The following is a 13181-nucleotide window of genomic DNA, read 5'->3' as shown; positions in this document are numbered from 1 at the left end:
GAAGTGAGCTGGAGGTGTTACAAAACAGAACTGTATAAGCTGGGGGAGGGGTAGATTCTTGCTTAGGTTTCTATCCTATGCTATGTGCAGCTGCAACTCTTTATCAAAATATGTCAAGGTCAACGGACAGAGGTCTCATCACCACCTGGAGATGCCCACTTGATGATGTACACAACTTTTAATTGGATGAGCCAATTGAACTATTGGCGGTGGGAACGTTGCCATTACTTTGTATATGTGATCTACGCGCCCATTTTCTCAGATTCAGAATTCTTTTGTTGCTACCACTTGATTTCCAGTAAAAGATATCTTTGATTAAAGAAGTCTAAGTATTTTTTTCTTGGATTTTGAATGGAGCACCAGCTGACACTCATAGTCTCCCAGATTCTAGACTGGTGGTTTTAATCACTACACCAAACTAGCACTCATGGAATACAGCCATATTTCCCCTCTTTGTCTCCTGTAATGGAGGTGGCATGCTTTATCTCAAGGCTTAATTTTGTATAGCTCATCTCTTGAAACATTGAGGCAAGAATGATCTGTCTCAGATGGTGGGCACTGTGCTGTATGAAAATAGATATTTGTTTTAGTTCATAATTTTGCTTCAGCTTATATGAAGTAAACTACCCTTTGAATTTCAAACACCCTAAAAACAGTTTCTACTGAAGCCAGATGTATTAATAAACCATCTTTCAATGAATAATTCATAATACTAAATGTGTATTTTGTTAATGTATGTATAATTCATTTATACTTCTGTTCTACTTTTTGTCTAGTGAGGATGTTCAAGGTAACTTATAAGGCAGTTAAGAATACAAAATGTGGCTAATGTAGCAAATAATATAATAATTAAAACATACAATGCTTAAACAAATAAATAAGCAGAATAAATAAAAGAACCAACTACCAGGGCTGAAAAGGTCTTTCCTCAATTAATCATTTAAAGTCGTTGAGAGAGATTGTGTATAGTTTTGTAGCAGGTAATAATGTTGAGAATCAGTTTGGTCTAGTGATTAAAGTGATGACTTAAGAACTGGGAGACCATGTCTGGTGTGCAGTGCTCTATAGCATCGTTTTGAGGGAAGGAGTTGCAACAGTTTATCTCTGGAATGTAAGGGGTCTGTAAATACTGTATTTTCATATTTATTCATAAATATATTTATAGCCCTCTTTTTGACTTGTGCAACATACAGGTCCTTGATTGAAGGCAGGTTGGTAGTAATTATTTTTTCTGTAGCCCTAATTATCCTCTGAAGTCTGTGTCTGTCCTGTTGGGTTGCAGAACCAAACCAGACAGTTATAGAGGTGCAGATGATAGACTCAATAATTCCTCTGTAGAACTGTATCAGCAGCTCCTTCATCAGTTTGAGCTTTCTGAGTTGGTGCAGAAAGAACATTCTTTGTTGTGCTTTTTTGATGACGGTTTTGATGTTAGGTGTCCATTTTAGGTCATGTGATATAATTATAAAAATTAAAATAAATTGATTGTGGTTGAAGGCACTAGTTTAAACTGGGAGATCATGACTTAATTACAAAACCACCTGGGTAACCTTGGGCCAGTCATTTTCTCTCAATCCCAGAAAGAAGGTAATCAAAATTCATTTCCAAAAAATGTTGTCAAGAAGACTTTAGGGATTTATCCATGTGGTTGACAAGAATCAAAACTCAGTTGAAGGCACAAACAGAACAAAATCTGTCTATTGATCAAGAGATGCAATTCTCTTTGCCCTTTAGAGTTTAGCAGAAACAGAACAGTACACTGTTTTATACTGAGTCTGATCATTTAACTCAGCCAAGGGGTCTTTCCTTTCATCTAATCCTTTAACTAATATCTGTCTGCCTGCCTGCCCGCCCGCCTATTTTTCTACAGTATCTATCTATCTATCTATCTATCTATCTATCTATCTATCTATCTATCTATCTATCTATCTATCTATCTATCTATCTATCTATCTATCTATCTACCTACCTACCTACCTACCTACCTACCTACCTACCTACCTATCTATCTATCCATCCATCCATCCATCCATCCATCCATCCATCCATCCATCTATCTACCTATCTATCATCTATTGTGTTTCCCCCAAAATAAGACCCTGTCTTATATTTTTTCCCACCAAAAAAAGGCACCAGGTCTTATTTTTGAGGGAAGTCATCCATGGACTAACCTCACTTGTGCGCGTCTCCCCTGGCCTCATTTTCACTGTCAGAGGCCTTCAGGAACTTCTTCTTCTGTGGCCAGCAAGGCTTTCCTGAAGACCTTTGCAGTTGTTAACAGAGCTCTGGATCAATTCAAAGCTTTGTTATCAGCTACAGAGGCCTTGCCAGCCTTGCTACTGCAGAAGAAATGGGCCAGCAAGATAGGTGTTGGGGTGTGCGAGGCCTGGCTACAACTGTCCAAATGTAAGTAGTAGGGCAGCTCCAACCCCCATCCCCACCCTAGCTTAATTTTTACCCATGCACTCTGGAGTGGGTGGGATCTTAATTAGGGCTTATTTTGGGCGGTTATATTGGGCTCACTTGTAAAAATCAAGCTAGGATTTACTTTCAGGGTAGGTCGTATTTTTGGGGAAACAGGGTACCTATCTATCTATCTATCTATCTATCTATCTATCTATCTATCTATCTATCTATCTATCTATCTATTGTCTATCCTCCTCCTCCTTCATCCCTCTCCTCCTCCTCCTTCCACCACCTCCTCCTTCCTTCTCCTCCTCCTCCTTCCTCCTCCTCCTTCTCCTTCCTCCTGCTTCTCCTCCTCCTTCTCATTAGATCAATATTTCCTTGAGATTGTCTGCTGACACAGCCATGTTTTGAGAGACTTCTGGAAGGTTATTAAGGATGGGGCCAGTCTTATCTGGAGGGCGGGGGAATGATGTTTCACAAAGCATCAATATGCAAATCTTCAAGCTTCTACATGCCAATAAGATACTGTATTACTATGATAACATCCATTATGTTTGCAACTGTATTCAATATTCAGTAATACATAGATTTCTGTAAAAACCATCAATGATATAATTTTGGAGCCCCTAGTGTCTGCAATTAGTATGTGACATTAAGTATCTTTCATAAACAAATTTAGTTTACTTAATACATCTTTGGTAGAATCACAATTGTTACTGCAACTGCTAAAATCATCGTCCAGCATGTTCCAGAAAATTCTAGAATTTCTTCCAGTCTCACACTAGTTTATGTAGAAATGGATAAGTATTTTTTGAAGAACAGAAAATATGTTGGTGTGCTGCAGAATGCTGTTGAATGTATTTTATATATTTCGAACATCCTGCACTGGAATATGAGGCGTAAGTAATATTTAAAGTTTGGTAAATAAGATAATTTAAAAGAAAAAAAGAAAGGGAGAAGGAGAGAAAGAATCAATGTAGGATGGATTAGGAGAATAACTACAAGCCTTTTATTTTTAAAAAACAATTCCCAGATCATAATATCCTTTCAGAGTTCAAATGTCAGATGGCCTTTGGATAGCAATCCTGGTGGCATTGGTGAAAGAGAGACAAAGACAGAGTGTCTTTAATGGTGACAAGCCTGGTTAATTCTATGAGATCCATTGCCCTTTGTCTCTTTTTTTCCCTATGGTAGCACCTGCTGACTTATATTGGGGTACATAGTGGGGAGCCAACTAGCGTGGCAGTTGGTCATGCATAGTCTAGGGAAAGTGTTTTCTTCACCCTTGTGTGTAGAGTGCAAAAGGCCCTTCAATTTCCTTTACAGAATTTATTTCCATTTCCCCTGATTGACTAGCTTTCTATTGACTGAAAAGTCATTTTCTTTGCCTAGTCTACTGAGAAGTAAAATAAAATGTTTTCCCAGGGAGTCTAACATCTTTTTTTCTTCCTTCACAGCATTAAAAGGGGTGGGGTGGAGTTTGCAGCCTATTATAACAAGGTAAAAATGATATTGTTGTTCTGTTGCACTTCTCTCCACTCCTACTCACCCTCTTGGCCTTCCCTACATGTCAAAATGGAGCAAATGATGCATTAAAAGTTTGAAAGCTGAAATAAAGATTAGGTGTAAACTGCTATTGATCCCTTTATGTAAGGAAAACAAGACATATTCCACTTGACTGTCAGGTTCCATTTTCAGCAAGTTACCCAGATGGAAGGCTGGAAACTTCTACAGACAAATCTTTAAAGTGTGGTTGAAAGTATCAAATAGGATTAGGAAAACTAGCAAAAACAGTAGTTAAAATGGCATTGTGGCCTGACTGAACTATGTTGAGACCTCTTTGCCTGAACAAATTTAATACTCAAGGTGCTCACACAATGAGTGGTTTAAGTTGACATATGTTGATGTTTAATACATGGGGCTCATAATGCCCCTTTTTCAAAATTTTCTCCTGGATAGCAAACAGCTTCAAGATCAAGTCTGAATCTGGGATGTACCATGAAAGGCAGAAACAAGTTGATTCTCAGTTTGGCCATCAAGTACCTTATATATTAAAATGGCTGGAAGCTTATCCATCTTAGGACTTTTTAGTATAGATGAACAAAAATCAGATGGCATAGAGGTGGTACACATATATGCTTAGAGCTAATCGTCACATTTTTCCAAAATGAAAAACTAGGAAAGGAAGGAAGGAAGGAAGGAAGGAAGGAAGGAAGGAAGGAAGGAAGGAAGGAAGGAAGGAAGGAAGGAAGGAGGAAGTTTTGAAATAACTCTGGAGTCATCACATTCATACTTGGGATTAACAGAAAACATTAGGCATAGTTTTGCAGGTAGGGAAATTCATGGATAGCTACATAATATCACAAAAGCTACATGATGGGCAATTATTCCTCATTACGATCTTACCACAATGCAGCTACTTCCAGCCTTGGGTGGGAAATTTTATATATTCATTTTCTTGCTGAATGAATCGTTCAGTTTTTATTTAACTTATGTTTTATATCTATCCTGGCTGTAGATTTGTTTCACAACATTTTAATTAACTAGTTGGGAGAAAGAAAACGTATAACAATGTATTTGTTTTCAAAAAATAACAACAACAAATAATAATGCAACTGGTACTATAATAAACATACCACTTCAAATGCAATGCTCCGGAACTACATTTGGACTGTCTAGAAGCAAATAATTGAGAGTGTTTTATATCTTAACCTCATCTGAGAAGGTTTTATATATTCTGTTTGAACATATGTTGATTTTATTAATAACTTGAGTTGATTTGAGTCTTTATCTATGTCTGTCTGTCTATCTATCATCTGTCTGTCTATCTGTCTGTCTGTCTGTCTGTCTGTCTGTCTGTCTGTCTATCATCTGATTACCATTTCATTTGGTCAGGCAGATTTTATTTTGCTTTAGAAGATATACGGTATAATTTTGGCATTTCATCAGTTCGTTTACTTTTACTTCATCCCTCTTCCATTTTTTTCTGGATATTGAAATACATATACACAGAAAATCAGTGTTGGTATCTGTTTATATTTTTACTAACATTGGTCCCAGCATCTTTTTCTTTATACAAACATTCTGTAGAGTTTCATCCTTTGTAAATTATCTCTCTCTAATATAATGTTTTCTTTATCCTTATTTTTTTTCTATTTGTACATATTGGAATATTTTATCATTATTATTACTTTATCCAAATCTCCCATCACCTTCTCAGCAACGTCTATTTCAGCAGTTGGGCTAAATCAAATCTTTGTTATAGAAGTTCATAGAACCATAAGTCTGGAAGAATTGTTCTATAAGTTATTGTCTAATTTGATACTTCTAATATTCTCTTGAAATTTGTAATAGCAGTTTATAATTACTTTTGTTATCCAATAAAATTAGCTTTTCATCACCAGTATCACTTTTTCCTGGAAGATCCAGTTCTAAACCGTGCAGAAAATTCATTAGGCCACAGGGAAAACTGATAACAATGGATACAAATTAGTAATCAATCAAATCAATTAGACATAAACTAGTAGCAAATAGTGTACTAGAATCCAGTGAGCCCTGAAGATGAATTCTTAAAAGAAACCAGACAAAAAACTCAGTGGTTGTTAATGCCACTGAATTAGAATTTAGCAGTGACCTATAAAAATAATAAAGTGATGCTTGATAATTTTAGCTAAAACAGGCATAATAATATTTTTGAACAAATGCTCATTTTGTCAGTTGCTGAAATAATTTTAATTAACTGGTCTCCAGGCCCAAAAGCATACTTGGGAGTATATTCTGCAGAAGTAGGTGTTACTTCTGAATAAACAATGGTAAATTAATTAAAGCCAGGATTCTATCTTGCTTATAATCTACTAAGTCATGGGGAAACTTATCCACCCCAGCCATATCTATTAAGGTAACCAAATGGCATCATTAGAAGTGTATTATGTAAAAAAGAAAGGACTTTATCTGAAATGGTGTCTAGGAATGTGCTAAAGAAATCATGCATGATCAGAATTAAGAGCAGAAGCAAAAAACAGAAGCTTGATATCTTTTCTCTATTATTTTAATCTGTTCTCTCTGCATTCTCTACTCTATAATGTAAGTATCCCCCTAAAATTGGCCTGTTAGGAACTGGGCCACAAAGATGGAGGTGAACCAAGGGCAAGTAAGCAAAACGGAAACCATCTCCTCCCCTGCCTGGTCCATGGAAAAATTGTTTTCCATGAAACCGCTCCCTGATGCAAAAAAATATTGGGGACCACTGATTTACATTCCAATCTATTTTGTTTTGATCTTAGGCCCTATATAGATGGGTTGGGAAGAGTCAAACATAACTAGTTCTACCACTTTATTATTGGGAATATGTAATAGTGTTTGTAAGACAGCATGAGTGTATATGCTAAAATCAGAAAAGCTGCAAGGAAGAAAAAGAATTATGTACACCCTCCATGTACCCATTCTGAATTGTTTTTCCAAAGGTTGCGGGGCGTGGGTGGGGGGAAATGGCCCTCTGCCAGTTGTTAAACCATTAGTGGCCTGATAGATTAGAAGGCACTGGTAGAGCTTTACAAGATTTGCAAGCATAGTATACCTCATATATAAACAGAAAAAAAAAAAGCTGTTCATTGATTGTGAGTAGTGATCTTTGTGTACCTCTGTTAACTGGTTTTGGTATAGATTTTTATGTTAAAATTACTTATCTATGGTCACACAGGTGTAGATTTTATGTTCCTACTCTCCCCTGACAGTTATTAGCTTGCTCCTGACTCTGACAGATAGACGTCTTGATTTTAGAAATGATTAAATAAATCACAGGAGCCTAAAATCTGAGTGCCCTGATTTTCACATGGAAATAAATATTCTGTTGTCTATGCAAAAGGCTACTTCACATTTGCTTTCTCCTAACTAATTATATTGTTGTCACTGATTGCTTATTAAGGGCCTTTTTATTTTTAATGGAACTGTTGATTCATTTATGTTTGGTTTGACTCAGTTGGCCATATGCATTTCTTAAATAAATACATAAAATTTCCTTCTACACAGAAAAATAAAGCCTAGCTATTGTGGTTACAAGAGATGTGGTGGCTCAGTGGCTTAAAGATGCTGGATTGGTTGGCTGAAGAAGGTTGGCTTTCTGGATTCCAGCAGTTTCACATGATGGAGTGAAGTCCTGTCACTTACCTCAGTTTCTGCCAACCTAGCAATTTTAAAACAGGCAAATGCAAGTAGATAAATAGGTATTGCTTCCGCGTGACTAATGGAAGCAAGAAATCAATCGGCACCAGACTGGCCTGAATACAAGGTGAATACTCACAGAGAAAAAAAATCCCAGAAGATGCTAACACTCCCACAGAATGCTGTTAGCTCCTTTATATGCAGAGCTAGTTTGCTCCTAGTGTACAACCTGGATAGCTCATGAGCATGAAGTAAAAAAAACTAGCAATATTAGGCAGCCAAACTACTACTCTATAATAACATTGTATTCTCCTGGCTTTCATGTCCTAATGCTAAATAAATATTATTTATTTGGTTATATCCAAACCTGCCTTTTCTTCCTGACATAGGAGAGTTTGTGGGACTTTTCTGAATGCCAGTCATCTTTTCACATTTATTCCAGAAGTTATGATGGCTGGCATTCTGCCAGGTTATTAATAAAAATCTGAGGCAGTATAATGGTCCACCCTGGGTACACATCAAAATGGAATTTATCTGTACACAGTTAAATTCCACACTTTTCCTAAGTTACCTTTGATTGCAGACTTCAAGTGGTGTTCTTTGAGTGAAGAAACATATGCTAAAGAAGAACTTCTCGTGCAGGACATCCATAATTAAAAGGGAACCTCAATGAAAAGCATTTCACAATACCTCCATTAAGCTTTGCCATATTCCAAAAGAACATGAGCTGTGGTGTAAAGAAAGTCAGCTGAAAGCAGAGGAGAGCTTTATGGAATGCACATATTACTAATGCATGACAATGTGCTCAGGCCAAGTACAGCAGAAGACACAATTGGTGCTTTTAATCATTGTGCAAATTTTATTACCAGTGAAATCCCTAGTACACAAAAAAGTACAAAAGAAAAAGACAGATGATCTTTACCGGGACAGCAATAGCTTTTATTTTGGAGAATGTGATGACCTAGGTCATCTGATGATCACTGATCCTGGCAGGAGGATGATCCTGGTGAAGAGGAAGCTAGGGTTACTTCTTTGACGACCACACTGATCGGGATATTTAAAACTCACTGGCTAGGGTCACTGCAAGGTTAAAGCCATGGATAACCTGTTCTGAACATACTTCACTTAGAGGCATTAAAGCATCAACTCTCAAGCTGCGTATTATGAACAGAATAGTATATTTCTTATAGTATGTCCCCTGAACCCTAGTAAGTTCTGAATGGTATTTCTTTAGCAGCAAAACATTGGCCAAAATAAAGCATTAAAATTTATTCATTTTTAAATCATTAAATTGAACCTTTCCCACATGGAAGGCTTGTTGTTTTTCCCAAGTCCACAGGAACCATAATATGAATAGTCAATTAAAATGGGGCAACTATAGAATGAGCCCAAATCATCTGTGTCAGAACCCCCAATTTACCTGTATAACACGAGAAGTTTGACATGTATCTCTTCTTAAAGATCTACTGAGATTCAAAAACTTTAAAAAAGAATCTTTCTGTTAGGATTAGGAATCTTTCTGTTGAATTAATCATATTTTAAAATCACAGGAAATATATTTAACTGTCTTTAAACTTCAGTGGTTGGTTTCTCTCAATAGGACATCCACTTTTTATTCCTTTTTTTTTTTTTTTTTTGCAAACTACAAATACTTGTTTTAATAACGCTCTTCAGCTTTCTGTAGAAATAAACTGTGGGTTCATCCATCTAAACCATTTTCTAATAAAAATGTAAACTGGGAGTTTCACATGGATTAGTCCATCCAGAAATGTTTCAATTTAATTTAGCATTTTTAGGCCATTCAAATTCCTCTTGCAATACATCAAATGTTTTAAAGAAATCTTTAACAATAAACTGTTCCAAAGTATTAATATCCTTTTCTGTTCAAATCCTTAAAAGGTTGTGAAGTTTAGATTGTTAATATCCCAAATTATCATTTTTTTTAAAAAAAAAATGCATGCAAGGATCAAGCTTAAACCTCTGTCCCAAATCTCCCAAATATGTTTTGTAGCTTTTCATGTTGGGAAAATATTCTGACTAAAAGAAGAATCAAAACTGTGCTGAACTCTCAAATAATTATCTAATTGCACTTATAATGGATTTCGGCATAAATCATTTTGATTCCACAAAAAACCTCAAGTTCAAGATTTCTTTTGAGCATTTTGAGCATTTTGTTGCAGGACTTTTTGTTTGGTTTTCTCCTTTTCTTTTTGCATATTATAGCAATGCAACTATTACAGCAGAAATACCAGTCTTGACCATTTTAAAGTTTAGTTTCCTATTATTTTGGCTTATTTTGGTTTTTGTGGGCATTTTTTGTTTTTAATTGTTTTATTTTTTATTTTAATATTTGCAATTAATGTTTTATACTTATTTACATCATGTAAAGCATTAGGAATTGGTTTGGATTGTGGCAAGATATATATATATGGCTTTATATCAGGAAGTTTATATAAAATATTTTTATTATTAAATTTGTGTGCTGCCTAACTCTTGACAACTCTGTCTTTTGTGTTTTTAAATATATTGAAGAAAACTTTTGTTATTGACATTCAGTTAATCTAATTAATTGCAGTTTTCTATGTAGATAATAGTCTTAGAGTTATAAAATAAGTTTTTTTCCCTTGTCTATTATTGCAAGGTGCAAAAAGCAAAGTGATTAATTGTGAGGAAAGGTTTAAATATATATTCACATAACAAAAATGTATTTACAGCTTTTCCAATGTTATTTTTTTAAAGGTGATAATTAATGTTTCATAGTCAATAGGATATTCATGAAATTGATTCAGGAAGAAAGTTAAGAATTAATTAACTTTTCTCCATTTTGTTATGAGGGGAAGAATATTAAATTCAATCCAGATAACTATGTGGGAAAGATTTTTAGCAGAATGATGTACCTGATGACATCTAAACAGACTTCAAGGTCACAGCTGAGAAGACACTCTTGCTTCTCCCTTGTGAACAGAATTGTATTGATTGTCCATTTACAACTTATCTTCTTCTTTTTTAAGTACTGAAGATCTTTAAGGACACTCAGAGCAAGAAACTAACTTTGATAGAAAACCAAGCACAAGCTTCTTGGCTTAAATGAATCATATGGAAATAGTCCAAAATCACTATGTTCCTGGCAGATGGAGCAAAGACATTTTAACTTTAAGGCAGTTAAGAAATTTTCCAATTTTTTTTTCAGAATGGCTTTTTCCAGATTTGAATTTCAGATTACACAAGGCAAAGCCTGTGTATCATTCCTTGAAATGCAGATTGCATCATCAGAACCCTGATATTTTGTTCCTGGTACCACACTTGTTTATGGCTTCAGCAGCCATTTATCTAATACATCCATATTGGCAAATACTCTGATAAATTCACTTGAGTACAATGCAAGAAATTCAAGATGGTATGCCTTTAGGATCTAGGAAAACTATCTAGATAGTCACCACTTTAAGCCGGAAGGGTATAAACAGTTCAAGATCAAGTCAAAAAGGTCATGTATGGGTAAAATATAACTTTTTACAGATAATTTTCTGGAAGAAACACGGATAGTATTGCACCCTTAGGTTCTAACTTAGCTTTGTCTTGGTTCTATCATGTTAACTATGCTACACGTAAGGCTCTCTTTTCTAGCTAATGACAAAAACCATCCTAAATAAAAAATAAATTGCTCAAAAAGTGTTATTTTGTACATACTACTAGTTTTAAACAACAAAGCCAACATTGGTTCAGAAAAAAGCAAGGAGGAACACAGTCATATCTCCTGATAATGGTTCTTTTACTGGATGTTAATATTCTGTGAAAATAAAGGGTGTGAAAATCTGTAAAAGCATTCATGAAGTTTCCTAGGTAAATATGAAAAAAAAAAAGCTCTCACTCTTCAGAGATAACCTTGAACTCATAAAACCACAGTGAGGGGTAGGGAAAAAAAGCACAACTGTTGTCTGCATTAGGAAGAAAGGACTACATAGATTTAGAAATTACAGTTGACCTCCTATAGAGGGAATGCAGCATTCCCACCACCTTCTAGAAGAGACTTTAAGACAGAAGAGTAGTGTAAAAACTTCATTACATAACTAGCCACTTCTCTATTTGGGCACATTTTTTGCCATGTAGTCACATTTGTGGCAAATGGCAAAATAATAATTTTAAAAATCAGTGTTTGGTCTACACTGCCAGTTCTTGGCTGTGAGTATGGGCTTGCTTTTTCAACCATTTTTTCCTCTCCACTTGTTTATATTTTGGGGAACCAATATGCAAAATAGGACAATCTACTGCTTTTTGATATTTCCCATACGATGTAATCCTATTTTAGACCCATCTGTTTCAGGACTAAATCTAATTCATCTTGACTGGGTCCACTGACTGAGTCAATTTACTCTTTTTTAGCTTTTCCCCGAACACCATTATCCCAGTGATCAAATGAAGTATATAGTGAGAATCAGAGGTGGCATTTACTTATTTGATTTGTCAATTGTTTACAAAATAATAGATATAAGTATAAACATGAGTAAGAATACAGAAAGTAGGTACCATTAAATGGGACAATAGGACAGGGACGGGAGGCACGATGGTGCACTTATTCACACCCCTTACATTTAAGTATTCAGCAGGTTCTGACCAGTTCTGGAGAACCAGTTCTAGAGAACCGGTAGTGGAAATTTTGAGTAGTTCAGAGAACTGGCAAATGCTACCTTTGATTGGAGATTTTACATTATCCCTCCACTGAGAATGGAGCCATACTGAAAATACTGCTCATGTTCATATCAACAATCTTGGAGCTGTATGCAACGAGGAACTACATTGATGGGTCCTAGACAGGGGTGGGATTCAAATTTTTTAACAACCGGTTCTGTGGACATGGCTTAGTTGGTGGGCATGGCTTGGTGGTCATGTGTCTGGCTGGACGTGGCCAACTCAATATCATTCACATCGAGGCACACATCTCCTCGCCTGGCCTCTCATAACTGTGGGGATGCTGCAACAGTCATAAGTGTGGAAAATGGTCATAAGTCACTTTTTTCAGTGCCATTGTAACTTTGAATGGTCATTCAACACAAGCAAAGTACCAGCAAAGGAGGAAAAAAAAATTCCAAAGAAGTTCCTGAGCCAGGAAGTCTAGTCCTGCCAAGAATGTAATAAGGGTTAACGGAGAGGCAGTTTCTGTAAGCAACACCAGAATGTTTCCTTCCTGCCTTTCTTACAGGATTAGGCCAGCAATTTCTTCTAACAACCGGTTCTCTGAACTGCTTAGAATGTTAACATCTGGTTCTAGCGAATAGGTGCAAATATGTAGAATCCCACCCCTGGTCCTAGAAGAATAAGGCTGATCATCATTCAGAATTCAACTTATCTATATTTTTCAAGATTATTCTGTAGATGGATTAGCATCCTCGTTGGAATCCATGTCCACAAAGAATAGTGTGGATTGGTGGTCTGAATATGTACATGTCAAAAATTGGCCAGAAATAGCCCATTCTACTCCATCCCATGCAGAAGAAAACACTTTATGAGGCTTTCAAGCAGCATTAAATAAACAATAAATATTCCTTAAAAATACCATTTTGTACAGCAGTTGCAAGAGGTTTAAAAGATTTTGCTTTCGGTGAGGACCTCCAGCA

General features: G+C 35.9%; 1 long non-coding RNA gene across 1 annotated transcript in view; it reads left to right on the top strand.

The window, feature by feature from the left end:
* LOC148131387 (uncharacterized) overlaps positions 1-13181 on the top strand; it is a 38822-nt gene that overhangs the window by 15642 nt on the left and 9999 nt on the right. The gene's annotated exons all lie outside the window — the stretch shown is intronic.

Source organism: Notechis scutatus, chromosome 3 (assembly GCF_049901735.1).
Source record: "Notechis scutatus isolate UNSWTSFEM ecotype Mainland chromosome 3, rNotScu1.2, whole genome shotgun sequence".
In the NCBI taxonomy this organism is placed as follows: Eukaryota; Metazoa; Chordata; class Lepidosauria; order Squamata; family Elapidae; genus Notechis; species Notechis scutatus.
Note: the sequence above shows the minus strand (reverse complement) of the source record. Positions and strands in the feature narration are given on the sequence as shown.